The sequence below is a fragment of the Ostrinia nubilalis genome, chromosome 16 (assembly GCF_963855985.1).
Source record: "Ostrinia nubilalis chromosome 16, ilOstNubi1.1, whole genome shotgun sequence".
NCBI lineage: Eukaryota > Metazoa > Arthropoda > Insecta > Lepidoptera > Crambidae > Ostrinia > Ostrinia nubilalis.
The window spans coordinates 15,100,771-15,120,295 of NC_087103.1; the positions used below are offsets into that span (position 1 = coordinate 15,100,771).

At 36.7% G+C, this 19,525-nt stretch overlaps 1 long non-coding RNA gene across 1 annotated transcript; it reads right to left on the bottom strand.

The window, feature by feature from the left end:
• Positions 1–1,805: 1,805 nt before the first annotated feature.
• Positions 1,806–2,545, bottom strand: LOC135079187 (uncharacterized). The gene is made up of 3 exons (XR_010258753.1): positions 2,370–2,545; positions 2,132–2,270; positions 1,806–2,041 (listed from the first exon to the last, which is right to left on the bottom strand). It is a non-coding gene; the product is annotated as an uncharacterized LOC135079187 (long non-coding RNA).
• Between the last annotated feature and the right edge of the window lie 16,980 nt (positions 2,546–19,525).

The window sequence follows — 19,525 nt, forward strand, 5'->3', positions numbered from 1 at the left end:
CGTACTTATACACATTTTTCCATTGAATTTCCCAGAGCTTAAGATTTAGATCTTTATCTATCAAAAGTAAAAGGTAGACAAAGGTAAAGATACGGAACTGTATTCGGGAGTGGAAAAAGGTTTTCGTTTCCGAGAAAACTTACGAATCATTTGCTATTCGGGATACACTTTACATGAACATTTTGGGTCCATTCCAGTGATAACCCAAATCATTTATTTGTTTACAGTTAGAGGCTTTTTTAAGAGCACTTAAGTAAAATAGGGCAGTGCAAAAATAAACTATAGTTGACCTATTTTTGTAATTGAAAAAGTTGGTTGGTAATGTCTACTATATTATTTTGTTCACTAGATTAAAACAATAAACCTCCCACTGTGCAGATGAAAAGCGATGAATAAAAATTAAATTGTGCGTGCTAAGGAAAAAAAACATTTAACTTAATTTACCTCCATAAATTTTAATAAGCGTTATTAACGTGTTTCATCCACTAAAGAGGTTTTAACGAGGAACTTAATTAACTGTACAGTACAATACGAGTGTTGTATTGTTTTGATACAGCTGAATACTCAGCTGCTTATAGCGATGGTTGAATCTTATACAGGGTGTTTGGAAGCTAGGCGCAAAGCCTAAGCCGTTAGCATAGACCACTAGAACATTTTGAGCCATATTAATTTGTTCCAAGTAAAAAAATAAACACCCTGTATAATTGAAATTCTGCTCAAAATATGGGGAAGTTTTAAAAATAGTGGCAACAAAGGCCCGAGCTATCAGTCCCGGGGGAATGACGCGGAAAGCGGTTTAAATGTACCGTCCCGCGGATTATACGCGGGTTACGTACCTACGTGTACAAACTATTTCGTATTTCATTTTGGGATTAGATTTTAATACTACCGTTTTTCTGGGTAATACGAAAAAGTTGGAAACATTTTGATTTCAAAAATTAATGAAACAGATTGTGCTCATAATATTTGATAGAGCCTTTTTTCGTAGTCTCATTATTTTTACTACGACAGTTTACAGTTAATTTATTTTTTTACCACTTTTTCGGAGCAAAATGTGACTCTGAAGTATTGACATTGCAGAAAATAACAGCATAAAAATCAACTACTTAACTTTTTAGTGCTTTGTTATAAAAAAATGAAAACTTAAGTATTTGAGGTTAAGTATTTGAAGCAAACTACAAAATAGTTACAGAAGACAACGCCAGCCGATGCGCTCCATTAGCGAGCGTTTGACCCACTTGGCACGGTCCCGGGTTCGATTCCTTGTTTTGCCCGTGTTTTTGTATCTGCGACTGTTTTGGGACACTTTGAGTTATGGTGCGAGAATAAGTCACAACCAATTAGGGACGGATGGAAGTAAGATATTAGCAAGTGATGGTAAATCAAAATCCTACTACAATTCTGCTGAAATATCTAAAGATTATCTAGTTATTTCAGCATCAGCATTATTTTTCTAGCATAAGACTTAAAAAGGATCAGTTTCCTGGACTGAAGGAACCTGGGCATAGTTTTTGACAGCCACCTTCGTTTCGAGAGCCATATCAGTGAGTGTGTTAGGAGCTGCTTTTATCGGCTGAAAGTGCTGTACAGGCTTAGACCATATATTAGTGAGAAACTCAGAATATTACTTTGTGAATCTCTTGTACTGTCCAAACTAAACTACTGTGACACAGTGTATGGTCCATGCCTACTCGCCAGGTCAGCGAAACTGCTTCAAAGAGTTCAGAATGCATGTGCGCGTTTCTGTTTTACTGTGCCGCCACGCACACATATTACCCCCTTCTTAAACTCTGCAGCCCTTATTAAAATGGAGGCGCGCAGGAGGTTGCATCTCGCCACTATGTTGTTTGGCATTATTGTAGCAGCAAAGCCCAAATATCTGTATGATAAGTTGGAGTGGGCTGATGGTCATAGAAAGTATCCGAAACGAGCATGCACCCACATTTTCTCCACACCGAGGCATCGAACAGTCGCATTTCGTGGCTCCTTCAGGTTCGCTGCGACGCGTTGTTGGAACGATCTCCCCCCGCCGATTCGTGCCCTGGAAGTAAAACACACATTTAAAACACACGTCAAAAAACATCTCTTGGATCTTCAAAGAATATGAATCTGAATCTGGAAGTTTACCTACCTACAGTGTATGCACGTAACATGTACACGGGTTACATGGTTTCGTCCCAGCATAGGTGCCTAGCGACCCATCTCGCTTTAGTGTGATGGTGCTATGGTGGTTGCTTCCTCAACATATTATCATCACTGGACCTGGAAGACTAAAGCACAATGCATCATTTTACACATACCATATACGTACGGATTAGAGAGAGGCTAAATGTGGAACGGAGAGAGGAGGATTAATGAGCGTAGCTTACCATCAAAGTCGTTGATCTTTCGAACTGCCAGAGCGTCATCTTTGTCGCAGCGAAAACACTACCACAAAACACACACCCATGGTATCCTCACGACAAGTACGCCTCTCCTCTGTTTATTTGTTGCTTGGTGGTATTTTAACGGTGATTACGTGGCACTTATGTATGGCGTGATTGGGGCGAAGTGGCATGATGGCTGGCTGGCGGCGGTCAGAGAGAAATTTTAATCATACGACGGTGTTTTGTTTTATTCATTCCACAGATCACTGTATTTGTGTATGGACCCAACCGTGACCTATCCGTGGCGTTGGCGGCGGGGCGCCACCATCAATGCCGGATCGCTGGTTCCAATTTTTGACTATTAAAAACTATAGAGTTAAACGATGGTGGCGCCCCTCTGTCGGTGCATCTGGTGGGACGGTTTCGGTTTGGTTTATGGCAGGCTATTCAATGATCGTTTTTAATGTCTCGGACACTTTTTACTTTTTTTTTGTTTTTTTTTTTCCTTTCTTCTTAATCTTTGGCAATGGACTCTGCAACACAGAGATAGTGTTGTGTCGCGACGATTGGATTGGACTTATGGTCATGGCCACCCTGATTTGTCGTAGATTGCATAAATGTTGGTTTTGTTAATTTGTTGTTTTGTTTTTATTATTTTTTATTCGATTTTTTATTTGATTTTTGTGTTTGTTTTTTATGGGTACATTTTTGCCGCCCCCTTATTGCGTGTTCCCGCCGACGGACAGGTACTTTACGGAGTGCTTCTCCTTCGGCGGTAGGGCGCAGCAACGTCAAGGGACCCGCTGAAAATCGGTGTCGAGGCATGCCCATGGCATGCCCCGATTAATGCTGAGCGGGCCCCTATTTGACAGCAGGGCACAATGTTTATCTTCTTTATGTAATTTATGTAAATGTGATGTCGCTCTGTTTCGTCAAATAAAACATTTTTTACTTTACTTTTACTTTCCAATTATAAGGCGACCTGAATTCTATTGTTCTGATTCAAATTTTTACCTACTCGTACTCAAAACTGACGCCAGTATTCATAAACGATGCTTGCTTAAGTGAAGCAGCAAATCGAACGCACAGAGTTGAATAGAGCTCTGTGATTGTTTCATGTTACCCTGTGCGTCCACCGTGTGTGCGGGACCTCATAGTAATGTTTGTAAATACGGGCGTTATACTCATACCTAAGTAGATCGTGTTTTTTCAGAACCATACAATGAGGGTTTTCACGAATGAAAAATCCGCCAGATGGCAATACGTAGACGCGAGATCCAAATGCTGCATGATTGGTTATTTTTGACATGACATTGACAGATATGTCAAAATCCACCAATCACGCAGCAGTCAGACCCCACATCCACGTCCCGCCATCTAGCGGATCTTTCATTCGCGAAAACCCTCATTTGATATCCACCAAAGAAACATGAAAAACGAAATACATTTTGTTTGTTTTATTCAAACATTTAGGGCACAAAATATGATTAAGTATGCACATCGTAGCAAATATTGTTTTGGACACGATTCTTTTGTCTTTGATTCATTTCCACGCTTGTTTTCACAAAATAAAAATAACTTTCATTCACAAAATTTATTACGAGCAGCATGAAGATCCATTACAAAGGGAAAATTGATATTTATTAACCACGAGACGGAACGAAATTTAGCTTCAGCGTAATAAAATTACTTAAATGTGCCTCACAAACAGAATTTAATTTATGAAATTAACAAACAGCCAATAAAACAGACTTTGTTTATCATTGTCTTTTATTTTCTACAACAATAACATTTGTTTTGGGGTTCCGCACCTTAAGAAAGTCAAAATTAAAACAACAAAGAATACTACGTTGTCCGTAAGTCATAATCGTTTTTGTCATGAACTCTATTAATATTAAACAAATACTTCGATACTTCCTTATGGAATTCAAAATAGGTCCGTTCGTTCGTGTTAATTTTTTTGTCATTCGATAGTTCGATACCCACTTTATGTCTTATAATTACGTCAACGTATGGGATGTAAGGCCACAAAAACAAACTGAAATTGTGAACAAAATCCATAGAAATTGTGAAAAAAAAACATCGTAGTATTATGACATAGTACTCGTACATATCGTAAATCTATCAAAACGGCAAATCCTCACTTCTATTGGACCTTTCATCTAAATTCATGGAAAAATATAAAACATTTACAAACATTAAGTCATTCAATGTGTTGCGCAACCGATCCGATTTCTATATCGAGTGGATCGTGATATTATGTTCTGCCGACAAACTGTGTGTATTTACATGAAAAATAAATAAATAAATAAATGTGTGTGAATTTATTCATTCTAATCGGCCTGATAGCTACATTAAAAGATTTTTTTGTGGGGCGTTAAGTTTTAAGCTGCAACACTATTATTTTTTTGATAGCTGGGCTTCATTGACGACAATTTTTTAGATCTTGGCCATGCAGAACGGGACTATTCCTACCTCTCGTTCCCACCACTGCAACTCCTGTGTAGCCAGGATTTACAGCTTGACCGCCACAAAAACCCAACCAATGAAAGTCAATGGCTATGCAGAAGTGGGTTTAGTCTCGTACTGTATCCTAGAGCAGTTTTGATAGTACTAAAACACAACTAGGGCCTCATGCAAGTTAAGTCCAAAAGCCGAAGCCATGTGCGTGCATGGTGCATTGTTTATTGACTTAATTCTAAATTTCTCAGATGCTTAGGTGAAATGCAAAATATGTCCACGGCATTCCGACTTTTTGCTTGATGCTATTTCTATTCTGCTTTGCACTCCACTCTCAGAACAACTGTGAACGTGACGAAGAGAATTAAATTCCAAAGTACAGACAACAGCATGTTAAGCCAAACACAGGGGATCTTATGCAATTCTCATAAGGGTTATGTTGCAATAAAAATGACTAGTCTGATGTGATGCCGTCTGTACATTTACCAGCATATCAGACATCATTTTGTTGCAAAAAGAACCTTATTGTCACCACTTATGATATTACCTATGTTTGATTGTTCTGTTGTCTTTTGTACTAGTAGGAAATAACCCTAGATCATAACAGGGCTACTCCGAAAAACGTGATCCAAAGTTTCAAATGTTGCCATCCCTCTCACGCATATCGAGATGAGCGACGATGACAGATAGATTTGAAACTACGTAAACAGCGTTCGGAGTAGCCCTCCAGAGGCGATGCACAATTCGAAAAAGGAACATCGCGAAATATCCGCGCAGTGGAAGTGGATTGATGGCTCGGACATCACTTTGAGACTTTGTCGCGCAGTTCCCAGTGTCGGTGTGAAATAACTGTAGTCCAATTTTAGACGGACATTGACTTATTTGAGTATTAACTGGCACTATGACACTTGATTTCCTTAACATTTTTTAAGTAAGTGATCCTCTAATTTATAATCGCATAGGATCGCATGTCACATTATCATTTTTTTAAGCAATTTTACCATGATGAAATGTAACGTGAGGTTCGTAATGAAACATCCTTACAAAATAAGTAGGTAATTTTTACTCGCAATATAAAGAAACCTAGATGCAGGATCATAGTCTCGGGAAGCCTTACCTTACTTTTAAGTAGGATATTGATTATTTTGGTTTAATGTTGTTAATATCCCTAGACCTTAACAAAAATATATTTTTGAATTTAAAAATTCAGGAAACCGCAAAGCTTACATTTAGATTTTCCCCTTTCAAATGGAACAAAAATAATCCGCCGATTTATCTGTTAGCATAGCCACCGCTTCATTCTCTACCTACAATACCCGCTTTCATCACAGCTAAAACGAAACTAACACTGGCCGAAAATCTGAATACTGCCAACGACAACACTGGGTGTCATCGCCAATGAAAAAAAAAGTAAAACGTCAGAAAAAAGGCGGGAAAATTGCAACATATCCGCGCGGCAAAGTGAATTGATGGGTCGGACGGATCGCGCGTACATTTTGTCGCGAGAATGGCGAGCGATGGATGCGACGAAAAAAGGTTGCGCCCAAAAAAGGATGCGTGGAATTGGCTATTTGGACAGCAGTACAGTTGTTTACTTTTACGTCTCCAGTAACTAAAGAACTCGAGTCTTTTAACCATTATGATCGTAACAAGTAATTGACAACGGAATTGACAAGCTTATGCGTAGGTTGGTACCTATGAGAAGTTTTTATCATAAAGCAGCAACAAAACAAATTAATTTTTTTGTTGATGAGAGTGGGTTCAACATTCTTATAGACAAGTACAAATAAAATTAGTATTTATCAGTAAAATTATTTGTCTCACATCAACAATCACGCAAGTGATCATTACAAAAACACTCGATATTTTGTCAACCGTACCTAGTATTGACTTCGAAGCTGTCATGGCCGTCACTGTCACTGTGAAAAATGGAGTACTCTCCCGAAGGCGCCCGAGGGCCGCCTAATGACGGCACTCACAATGGAGGACTTACTCGAATTTAAAAAAGATTTAAAGTTGACATTTGATTGTTTAATGAGCTGTCGCGTGGACGAGTGTTCTCGAAATTTGAAATTCAAATGTGGAATTCAAAAATCATTTCGGCGTAAACAATAGAATAAATTGCTATTTGAATACCTTGCAATTTCAGTTTGAAAATACATAGATATTGAGTGTTAGGGTGGTATACTCGTACAATACTGCCGTCTATAAGCTAAAAGGCCGCTAAATGACAAATTCGAAACCAGAATGACGAATTTATTCGTTGATTAGTGTAGGTTTTATAGGTAAATAATTATGTACATATTGTAACTAACGTGTCGCTTTATGTCGCTTCTCAATTTGATTAGTAGAGTCAGTTTGGGTTGTTTACTAAAACATAAGGCATAAACTCTTACAAAACTTTAAAACCAACATCTTGTTTCACTCAAAACTCAAGTGTTCAATTAATTATGTAGAAATTGGGTACCTACTCCTTTAATTTCAATTTTAGCCATTAAGTTTAACGATTATTTTCAAGATTTCAAAGTTTAAGACGTTTTATGTACCAACTTCGCTTCTTAAAGTTTAATCTCGTGGCGAAACTTTTTAAAGAAAACCACGTGATGCAAAGTTTTCTTTTAATTAAATAAGTATTGATGAGATTATGAAGCGTTGGCGTCGACGTCGATAAAGTTATGGTATCCGATACCTACTTTGTTGGTTCGCGAGATATGACGCGGCAAAATCGCGTTGAGGCAAACTTTCTGGAACTGACTACTCGGACAGACGACCTGATAAAGATTTAGAGATTCCTCGCTCCTATTTTCAGAATATTATCTAAATAATCTAGACAATGAAATAAACTCTGCCTATCGTAACGTTCTGATTTTTCCTGGGTATCGAAATGGGAACATAATTATTATTTCCCTTTATTATACCACTTTTACCCGTATAATATGATCAGTTTTTAAGACAAATTCCCTAAAGTTTATGAAATAAACAAAAAAGTTAAACCACACTCTTATTTACTAGGACATCAAAACTAAAACTTTGAAATTTAATTTTCACCAAACCCGCCGCCCAGCACAACAACACAATACAAAGGCTAACGAACCAAAAGTACCCGCGATATTTATATTTAGAGACAATATTCCACCTTGAAGTGTATGTTCGTCACATACTAAACCGACTCACGTATTTTTCACGGGTTCCCTTAACATGCTATTGCGTAATATTGTTCGTGAATTTGTATACGTGACGCGAAAAATAACGCGCGTAGGCTCCCAAGTCATTCCATAAATCTTGGTACTCGACTAGTTGTATGACACTATCAAGGTTGTAAGCTATTAGTAAATTGCTTTTATTTGTAGCATACATGCATTGAGTGTGGAATATACTTAACCTTACTGGTTCTTATTAACTAAGGGTTACCTCCTTATGAAATAGTATGTCTGAGGCAGATATTTCATCCTTTAAATATATAAAATTACTTAAAGTATTAAGTGTTAACTCACAATCAGCCCATACTTGATTATCAATTTAAAGTGGCTCAAACGAGTGCGCAACCACGCACCAAACCACCAACTTTTGAAATGTTCACTAGTTTGCGAATTATATGAGCACTAGACGAATTCCCAACAATACGTCCCAAATGTTTGGAATTCCAACTTTACACGAGAATTGAGATTAAATTTTTAATTTGACAGTTTATTCAGAGCGTTTAATTGCATTTATAAACTTTGATTAAACGTATTTGTGATGTTAAAACGTCATTTGGGAGATTAAATTTCAAATGAATACTGTTAAATTTAAGTGGCTCATTAATTTTGCTCCAACTATTTACAAAATTGATAGGTAGGTATTTGAAATATTATTTTAAAGTGCATTGACAATAGCTTTTTGTTAAGGGCCTCCCCCTTTTTTTCAGCAGTGGTCATTCGGCTGAAACAAAGTAGAAAAATCGCATAGTTATTAATTAGTCTAAATTAACAGTGATTAATTATTAACTGAAATAATCACCTGAAACGCAACTGTCTAAGCTGTTGTTCCTCTTAATTCATAATTACCAACAACAACAAGCTCTTAGATAAACAAATGTTCATGATAATAAAGTAAAACGCAATCATCGAGCCACGAGAGCACATACTCCTAAGGTTGCTATAAACAATCAAATAACACAGGCGTGCTTAAACAAAGAAGCATATTAGTAGGGAATTTAGTGCAATGATTTGTATGGAGACCCCTCCACTTTGGTATAGAAGGCTCATTTTTGCAACAGTGTTTCTTTGGGTGCTCCTGAGTGGATTTCCGTCGGTAAACATCGGGAGCCCCCCCTGTGGTAGCAGGGGGAGGGGGGGCAAGTTTCCTTCCGCCGCGCTTCACTTTATGGCCCATATCTTCAAAACTATGGGTATTAGGGCAAGTGTGGTATCATTTTCGGATAATTAAAGGATGGCGAATTCATTTCTAGAACAAACTTTTTGCCTTTTCATACAAAAAAATTGAAATATTGAGTAAAATACTCAAAAATCAAAAAGTATTTTTTTAAATAAACATCGTTTACTTTTAAACCACTGGAGATAATCTAATAAAAAAATATGACCTGAAAGCTACATTTATCAGGATTATAAAAATATAACATTGTATGGTACTTTTTTCGCAAAAAGTAGGTGAAATAAATTTTTTCTTCAGGACACAGCGGGCGAATTTTATTGCGCATCGGAAAAAAATATTTATTTTATCCATGAATTCATACTATTTGGTTCATAAGCAAGCAAGAATTATTATTTTGGAATTTATTTAGAGTTGCTGGCACATCAATCTACCATGATTTGTATTTTTTCGTCAATTGATTTTGAACTCTATGTGTGAGACATAAGGTTGAAAATAATTTAAATACATTTTAATATTGAAAATATCATAAAAAGAAAGCACTAATTAAAGAACTTTAATTTGTCTAAACGTCCTAATGATTATTATTATTTTAATTAACACTTTTATTTGTACATACTATTGTACCAGTGATTTAACGGAAAGGTAAGTGTGAGGAAAATGAGGTTTCACAATCATAGTACGGGAGATATTTTTAGTACAAAGGTTACAGCTGTGACAGTTTTAGTTGTTTTTTTCAGACAGCACCAGCTTCTGCACTACTTCTTGCACTTACATCTCACCATTTCCAGGCAAGCCTCGGCAGCTACGGGCAAACCGGTCCATGTAGGCTCCATCTTGCTATCGACTCTGGTCCACCCCCAACCAGTCGGGTAAAGGGAAGACTCGAGTCGGTTGCTTGCACCTGATCCTATACGCGAATCCCTTGATATACTGCCAATAACCAAGGCTGATACAAAGCTGCTGCTGCTGTCTGGGTTATCTTATGTAGGGCCTAAGCTAAGCTAGGTCTAAGCGTAGTCCACAGCGACCCATTAGGATCTTTATGCTCCATTTTTTATTCCCTATCATCCAAAAAAATCCTATCCATTAGGTGAATTAAGCGTCTTAGTGAAAGCCTTCTAAGTCTTCTGATGCCGGATATGCTGACCCAAGCAGACCCATCCTTACAGTATTGATTCATGGACCCCACATGTATTCCACATGCTCGAGAGCTGTCTTCTGTTGTTAGGCCCATTTTGTGGGACATGTGGTTCGTTCCATAATGCCCAGTTTGCGTACCAGTAATTGCTTGGGCTTAGATACCTTAATGCTTAATGAGTTTTCTCCATGACCCTGTGTTTCCCTTTAGGAATGATTTGGAGAGGCTTATCTTATCTCGTTGGAGCTTTCCCATTCAGCACTGTGCTTCTTGGATATGGCCATATTATGGCCATGAGGTATGCCGTTAGATAAAGGTAAGTATCAGTTCTGACCCAATAGGTATCGCCTCTGACCCTAGTTTCGCTAGACTGTCGGCTCTCCTATTGCATTTGATCCGTGTATGTCCAGGTATCCCACATCAGGGACACTTTCATGCCTTCCGAGTTTGTTCATCTTTAAGATTGCATATAAGAGAACATAGCGTTCACTATGTTCGAAGTGTTTACAGTAGACGCCCGTTCCCGTTCCCAAGGCCATCTTTACAGTGGCGGCGTAAGTCCTAAGGCACCCCCTGGTAACCCCCACGATTTTGGGGTTACCTACCGATTCCAAGATTGAAAGACAATGACATAGACCGCAGACTTGCTATGCAGATGCGCCAGTGAGTACTTATCTGTGCGACATGTGTCACCCTCTGATGCTTGGCACCCCCCATACGCCGCTACTGCATCTTTGAGCTATCAGTAAACCAGATTAGGCTGTTCTGTTGGGATTTTGGTCCTCTTTTCTAGTCGTCCCTTGTTCAAGATCTATCTACTTACTTATTAGATCAATCCAAGGGGTTCGCGTATAGGATTAGTTGCAAGCAACCGACTCAGTCTTCCCTTTACCCGACTGGTTGGGGGCGGACCAGACCCGATAGCAAGATGGAGCCTACATGGACCGGTTTGCCCGTAGCTGCCGAGGCTTGCCTGGAAATGGTGAGATGTAAGTGCAAGAAGTAGTGCAGAAGCTGGTGCTGTCTGAAAAAAACAACTAAAAAGGTCACAGCCGTAACCTTTGTGCTAAAAATATCTCCCGTACTATGATTGTGAAACCTCATTTTCCTCACACTTACCTTTCCGTAAAATCACTGGTACAATAGTATGTACAAATAAAAGTGTTAATTAAAATAATAATAATCATTAGGACGTTTAGACAAATTAAAGTTCTTTAATTAGTGCTTTCTTTTTATGATATTTTCAATATTAAAATGTATTTAAATTATTTTCAACCTTATGTCTCACACATAGAGTTCAAAATCAATTGACGAAAAAATACAAATCATGGTAGATTGATGTGCCAGCAACTCTAAATAAATTCCAAAATAATAATTCTTGCTTGCTTATGAACCAAATAGTATGAATTCATGGATAAAATAAATATTTTTTTCCGATGCGCAATAAAATTCGCCCGCTGTGTCCTGAAGAAAAAAATTATTTCACCTACTTTTTGCGAAAAAAGTACCATACAATGTTATATTTTTATAATCCTGATAAATGTAGCTTTCAGGTCATATTTTTTTATTAGATTATCTCCAGTGGTTTAAAAGTAAACGATGTTTATTTAAAAAAATACTTTTTGATTTTTGAGTATTTTACTCAATATTTCAATTTTTTTGTATGAAAAGGCAAAAAGTTTGTTCTAGAAATGAATTCGCCATCCTTTAATTATCCGAAAATGATACCACACTTGCCCTAATACCCATAGTTTTGAAGATATGGGCCTTAAAGTGAAGCGCGGCGGAAGGAAACTTGCCCCCCCTCCCCCTGCTACCACAGGGGGGGGCTCCCGATGTCTACCGACGGAAATCCACTCAGGAGCACCCAAAGAACCACTGTTGCAAAAATGAGCCTTCTATACCAAAGTGGAGGGGTTCTTGCACTAAATTCCCTACTATATAAAATACAGGCATTACAGATTCCGGGAACACCGCCGAGTCGCAGAGCCGGCGGAATCGGATCAACCGAGAGCGATCACAAAGGGACTTGGGAAGGCAGGAGATGAATATTTTGCGATGCAACTCAAATCTTTTTGGGAAATACAAAGGTCTGTGATGTGCTAAAATTTAGGATTGGCCTATTCAAGGTTCGATTCTCTGTCGAATTCAGATTACAATGGACTGCTACTTACCAATGTCATCTACGTTGGTTAAAAGTAATATTTTGACTGTATTAAATTATATTAAATTTGAAATTATTGACCAAAAACTTTAAAAAGTGGTTAGAGCGAGCTAATAACTTCATTTGGAGAAAATAACTTCATTGGCAAATGAGTAGTGCAAAGTCAGTGGAAATACCTAGGTTTCAATCCAAGAATGGGTGTTATGTAGTTTTGTACATAATTTATCGTATATTGTTTTTGGTTAAGGCGATCGGAAGCAATAAGAAACAAAACTTAGTATGTAATGTTTTTTATAAACAATAATGAAATTGAAAATTCTGTCTGCTGTGTAGTAAAATAAGTAATAAAAATCATTTAAATACAAGTACTTTGTTGATTCTTATAGCATTTTCCATAATATTACGCAGAAAATTGTATTGTCATAACATTTTCCGGGAAATCTTACGTGAAAACAAGCTTCAATTATATAAGGTTTCGACGAAGTATTCATATTATTTAGTGGCTTCAATAAAGCAACGTCGAAATAAATATGCGTACTATGTCTTGGATAAAATTATCAATATTTTGAATAGCAGATGCTCTTAACGCTAACATTTTTTAACTTACCTAGTCAAGGTATAGCAATATCAATTTAAAGATTTCGCAACATAATATTGTTATGAAGTTACGTACTTTGGATTATTTTAATGAAGAAGAATAGCATAGACGTAAGCATTGCAAAATTAAAATGTCGCAAACATGGCTTGCCAACAATAGACTATAGAAAAATAAATTCTGCCTGTCAATTTTCACCCGATGCGACGGGTCTTTAATTATTATGAATGAAAAGTTCTTGTCCATCTGGGGGAAAATTCTACTATTCTGAGTCGTTATCGAGCAAAGAAAAGGCTGAAGTACATTGACATTATCACAACGCAATTCCTTTCTATGCTAACATAGCAGTCTAAACCGGCTTTTCAGTAAAGCAATTTTGATGAGTGACAGCCGATGCGCTCCAGCTGTCACGTATAGTTCCAATATGCTATCCTATCCATGACATTGACAGCAGTGCGCCACTGTCAATACCGGATCGCAGGTTTCGATTTTTACCATGTTGGAAACCATAAAGTTGATCGATGGTAGCTTCCCCCTGTCATTGAGTTTGGTGGGACAGTTCAGCGTGGGTCATCTATAAGAGTTTCATATTGACTGTCACTTCTCAGAACAATTTGTCGAGGTGAAATTGAGACACAGAAATATATTCAAATCTATTTGTGCCAGACTTAAGGTATTCAATCTGGACCGAGCAGAATTTACAATTTAAAAATTTGTTGACCTGCAAAATGCAAAAGTAAAGACAATATTTTTACGTATTCCATTTTACTATACAGTTTCTGAAATACCTTTACATATGTTATTACGTCGTTGAAAATACATTATGATCAAATACATAAAGTTCAAGTAATTATGACTAAAATCTTAATCTGGCAAAAATCCTCGTAAATTACTTTCTGTTGTTGATTGGTTCATGTCCCGCCATAGGCAGTTCGATTGTTTAAGTTGTTTATTTAAAATTTAGTTTGAGAAGCGATTCAATTCGCTGAGAAATTTTAATATTCTTGGTATTATTTTACAGGCCTACCTAAAACTAACTTAACGTAGTTTAACTGGCTTCACTTTACTCAGATTTCTACGAAAGTATATTAGAACTGATATTAACAGTATTTAACTAGGCTACTGGAGTCTACTATTAGTTATTTATCTTTTACTGACTTTTGAGTCGACTTGTCCTAAGTGTCTCCTTACTTGACTGGTTCCGAATAGGTACTCTAAGGACCATAATTGTACGTTTGACTGTACACCTGAGACGGCCCCGAGGTCTCAAGTTATTGTCAGCTTTTGCAGGCATGTTGTCTTGAGACCCTTCACTTAATGAAGCTCTTGAAGAGAGGTGAGTTTCGAATGTTCAGGGCGGTGAACTTCTCGAAATGAAACAAAGGAGTTCTTCTTTCTTATTAAAGTGGCATCGCTGGCAGTCTTTTATAATTCGTTGTATATTAAAACCATAGAATACGACAGCTTGAAAACGTCGCACTTGTAAAAAATATAGAGCTTGATTGGCGGTGTAAATATGTAAAAAATCAGTACGTAAATAGTATAATCCAACTAAATCTATTGGATACCGTGATCGTATAAACACTCCGTTTGACTAAAGCTCACAATATAATCGTTGGCACTGAAACTCTACAAGAAATGTTTTCAAAATCTACGCCAGTTTTGAACCCGCTTTAATCTCACAAATCATTCCTTTCAACGTCGGTATAAACAAGCCAACCCTCCAACGTCTATCGCAATCTGGCGAGCTTAACACGCAAAAACTACACGGAAACCTAAAAAGGTTTCTTGCAATATTTCCCCCGCATTTGCAATCCGCAGTGAATTTGCATCGTGAATAAATTCACAAATGTACTCAGAGTAAGGATGCGCTCATACGATCCGATCTTTTCAAGAATACGATAAAGGGATTTTTGGGATTAAACCATTTTTAAGCAGATTAAATAGCAAGTTGATGTTTATGTCAGTTTACTTACCACAACACTTTTCTTTGCTAGTATCAAGGATCAGATGGCCGAAATCAAATACCTAACCCTATAAATACTGTTTGGTTTTGGTTCTATCATTGGGGACAGTTTCCAAAGTACTTTAACATTTTACAAAATGTACGCGGATGATAACGGATTGATACAGATTTGTTTCTCCGATTTCTTTTTTTTTCAGTCAATATTCTAGAAACTAAAATAGCCTGCGACACTTGTGACTTAACGATGTTGATAAATCGGATCGACTCTAGAACCGCACATCCTTAACAATTTGAAAGATGAATCGCTGCATGTAAGCGGTGTAAGCCGCGGGATTTATTTATAGGAAGCGGTAATGCTGTGGCGGGTTAATTTTCATAATGTTCGCCGAGCTTTGAATTTCATTGCTGTTTTAAAAGTGTTGAAAGTGAGAAAGAGTTGGACGGTTGGAATTCAACAAATTAGATGAACACTTTATAGTTCCTGTACTTTATTTGTCATGAAAAATTGACAAAAATATAGCGGATATATAGACAGACATCGGTCTTTGGTACGGCTCGGTAAATTGAATACACATCTACCTGTGTACATTTCACTAAAACGTGGTTTACGTTTATAAAAAAAAACTGCAAATATTTTTATAGCGAAGGCAATATTTATAAAGCTTTATGAAAGGTTTTTCTTTTATAGCAATATCATATTATTGCATAATATTTGAACACTGAGTTCAATTCCTAGAACAAATTGCCACTATCCGTCGAAAAAAATCGTATGGTATCCTATGGTGTAGGACCTACACCATAGAATACCATACGATTTTTTTACCCTACCTACACTGTAGGTAGAGTGTATGTAAAACTGTTAAAAGAATTTTCTTTAATAGTTGACAAAGCGAGTTAACAGATCGGTTTTAATTTTTTTGTGTTTTATTACTACTCGCTACTCGACAGCAGATTACACTATATTTTTTATAACACAACGGATTATAGACTGTACACGACATTAAGTGATAAGCTTGATGTTTTGTTCTTTAGAAAATCTATGTTTGAGATTACATAGTGTAATCACTAGGAATAAAAGTAAACCCAATAACTTTGAAGCCACTAAATCCCAAGTTTTGTTATACGGGGAACTTTAAAGGCGGCTTTTCTAAAATAAATTGATTTCCGGTTTAATTGGTAAAGTTTCTCAAGTTTCGCATGAAATTAGCGAAAATTTCGCGATCGTATAATAAATTAAGAGAACCTCAAGTCAAACACGAGGAGGCATAAGATTCGAGTATCAAGTATCGCTTAGCGAGCGAAATAGAAATTGGGACAACGTTGTTAAGGCTTTGAGAATTTGAACGTGTTTTGTTTTTTAGAAGAAAAATAAAAAGATAATGTTTTTCTACGCACAAGCTTCATTATTTTATAGATGGCCAAGTAGGTACATTATTACGTGCGTGATAAGCCTCAGGCTTCTATCTCACAGCTCTAAATGTAATTGCCTAGCTTGTGCATTTCAAAGTGTGTAAGGACGCTGCGTGCACGTCATCATTGTTTAAGATTTGAAATGGACATTATTTTAATAGAGAAATTTTCTCTTATCTCAAGATGGCTAAACTACTCGTAAGTTCAATTTCGCTCTTTAAAGCGAAAAGCACTTTTCTTTCATAATTTATCATAATTTTTGTACCAAACTACTTTGTTATCGTTAGAACGAAATGAACAAACTTTTCTAGCCTAAGTCAGCAATTAATAAGTAATTTCTCCCTCGGGTGCTATGAGTTTTTCTCGCATGATTGAATTAAAACTATAACTTTGCTTAGCCAAGAAAACGTGAGTAATTTTAAACTGTACAATTTTAACAGTAAAAGTTTAAGTCAAGCTCTAAGATACCGCCTAGCGAGTTTTTCAAAAATTATTTCTTTAGAAACATTTTTTGCATGAAAAAAGTACAACCACCATAGTCACCAGGGACCTATTAAAATTATTATAAAATATTATCGTTATTACCTAATATTAATATTAGAAAATGTCGCGATCCCGTCCACAATGTGAAGGGATCACCAAGTTCCAACCCACGCGTATCAACTTTAACCCTTCCAAAATTGTACCCTTTGAAAAAAGAGTAAATAGAAACATGTAAAAAATGAAAAAACCTCGGGCGTTATTAAAATTTCTCGTCCCCATCGGGTGGGTATCGGAGATATTTGACCCCTGGAACTTCGGAACCTTTTATGAAGCATAAAAACAAACGAGACAAGCAAAAACAGAGTTCGCCAGAGTTTTTTGTCGAGTTATAAAATGGATATAGGTAAAATTAAATTTTTAACGTTACGTTATCGACGAAGAACAACTATGTTATGTATCCGGATCTAGGACAAGGAGATATTTTAAATATTGAAATTCTAATTCGTATCATAACACTGAGGTTTGGAGATTTTTAGCTGAGCATGCTCAATTTCTACTGAAATATGAAAGTTCACACTTGAGTAGGTAGAGAATGAGCATGCTCAAGCTAAAAATCTTAATTCAGAAACTGAACTTAAGTGTGAAGGAGATAAATGAGACTTTTAGACACAGTTGAAGTCAGAAAGTTAAATAAAATAGTGTTGTGCAAGCAAGCCATAAAATACTAATGCAGAAAAGTAATGACTATAATACTAGTGAAAAAGAACAGATAAAAGTAACAGTTCCGTTTGCAGGATCCGACGAGACAAATGGACGGCGGAGTGCATAATGTCACCCGCTAACGTAATATAGAGACGCTGCAACCGCTTGAGATGGAGATATTTCATTTCTCTTTACGTTTTGTCTGCTTTGGATAAAAAAAAACGCTGACCATGATATCAGTTTGTTTGTAAATTAACAGTTGAAACTATGATTCGCGTTAGAAATAAAAACACTGATTGTTAGTTTTCATACCTGGAAGAAAAAACCTAACTACACTTGAAATAGATTTTGTCGTCTGCTCGTTTGCTCCTCCTGTCCCATAAAAAAGAACAAGTAGTTGTACATAAATAAATCGTTATTTAGCTCCAATTATTTGGCATAAAAGTAAAACCTGCTTTTCATCACGATAAAGTAATTTAAATGCAGGCTAAATATTAACCAAATGAAATATTCACGTTACCAATTAAGAGAGCTGTGAAATAATTTTACAAAATAAATAAAAATTGGGGAGTCAATGAAACGCTGACTTGAACCTTATATTTATTTGTGTAACGTATAATATGGTTTAAACATTACCGAAGTGCTTTTAAACAGTTCTACGTTTTCTTTTAATTTTCAATTACACGAGTTACCAATCATTAAACTCTGACATACCTACGTAACAGTAACCACTGCACATTATTTGCTGGTATGTGGCAAGCATTCAATATTTAATTAATACCCAGTACTGGCCAATTTTATTGGAATATTTCAAATATTCTGTTTGTGCCGGCAAATGAGTTCTTTTGCGGTCCAATTGGTATACATTTAATTTACAGATATATTACAAATTTACAAATAGAGGAAATGTTTATAATTAATTATTTTTCAAAGAAACTATTTTTGTTTTTGTCGACAATATCAAAACGATTTTCAACTGAGCTCGTTACGAGCATGTTATCCTTATATTGTGATTACTCAGTTTGAGTGATGATTTATACGTTTTCGTCTGACGATAATGAAGAAATATGTGAATAAGCACCAAATATGTTTTTCAGTCAAATGACTGACTGAACTCATACTGAACTTAGCATTCTATCCCTTCGAAAGGAACTAACATCACCTAACAATGGCTGTTAAGAGTTAATTTTGCATTTTACCTACTTAAATGTCGGTATAAATATGTAAAACTCTCTCTCGATACTCTTTGTGTATTTCACAGAGCAAAAATATCCAGTATCCAAGCCTTCAGAAGGTATCCAAAGAAGCGATGCATCAACCAGCGGCTATTACAGCAACTGCAGCTTAGCGGCCATTTGTCGCCGCCACGCTATCTGGTTCCCGCTTCACCCTGTATAAGCATGCAGGGTGGCGAAGAAATAAACAGTTTTTTTGAAAGAGAAATGATGCGCATCACGTTCTAGTCTGGATAGTGTTTGGTTGGGTTCGTTTATTTTTAGATGTGCATCCGACATGGCTCACGTAGCCGAGACAATAACAGACACAGACAGACTAATGTGCTCTCTGAAGCACGCAATCTATGCGCCAGAGAACACACCTATTGTCCTGGTCACGAAGTGAGTATTCTCTCACAGAGATACACAACTGATTTCGTTTCTACTGATACGTAATGGTAATTTCTCTCAAACACCTAGCAACTATTGCATTTCTGAAATTGTTTAACCTGGAATCTCTTGATTGGGATTCGCCGGGTCACTACGTCGCCAGTCCAATATTTACTGCTAAACTTGGGTTTGTAAGAATTCGTGAACTTCAACAGACTGTGGTTTGTTAAGGATATAACAAATCAGATTTTTTGAAATTTTTA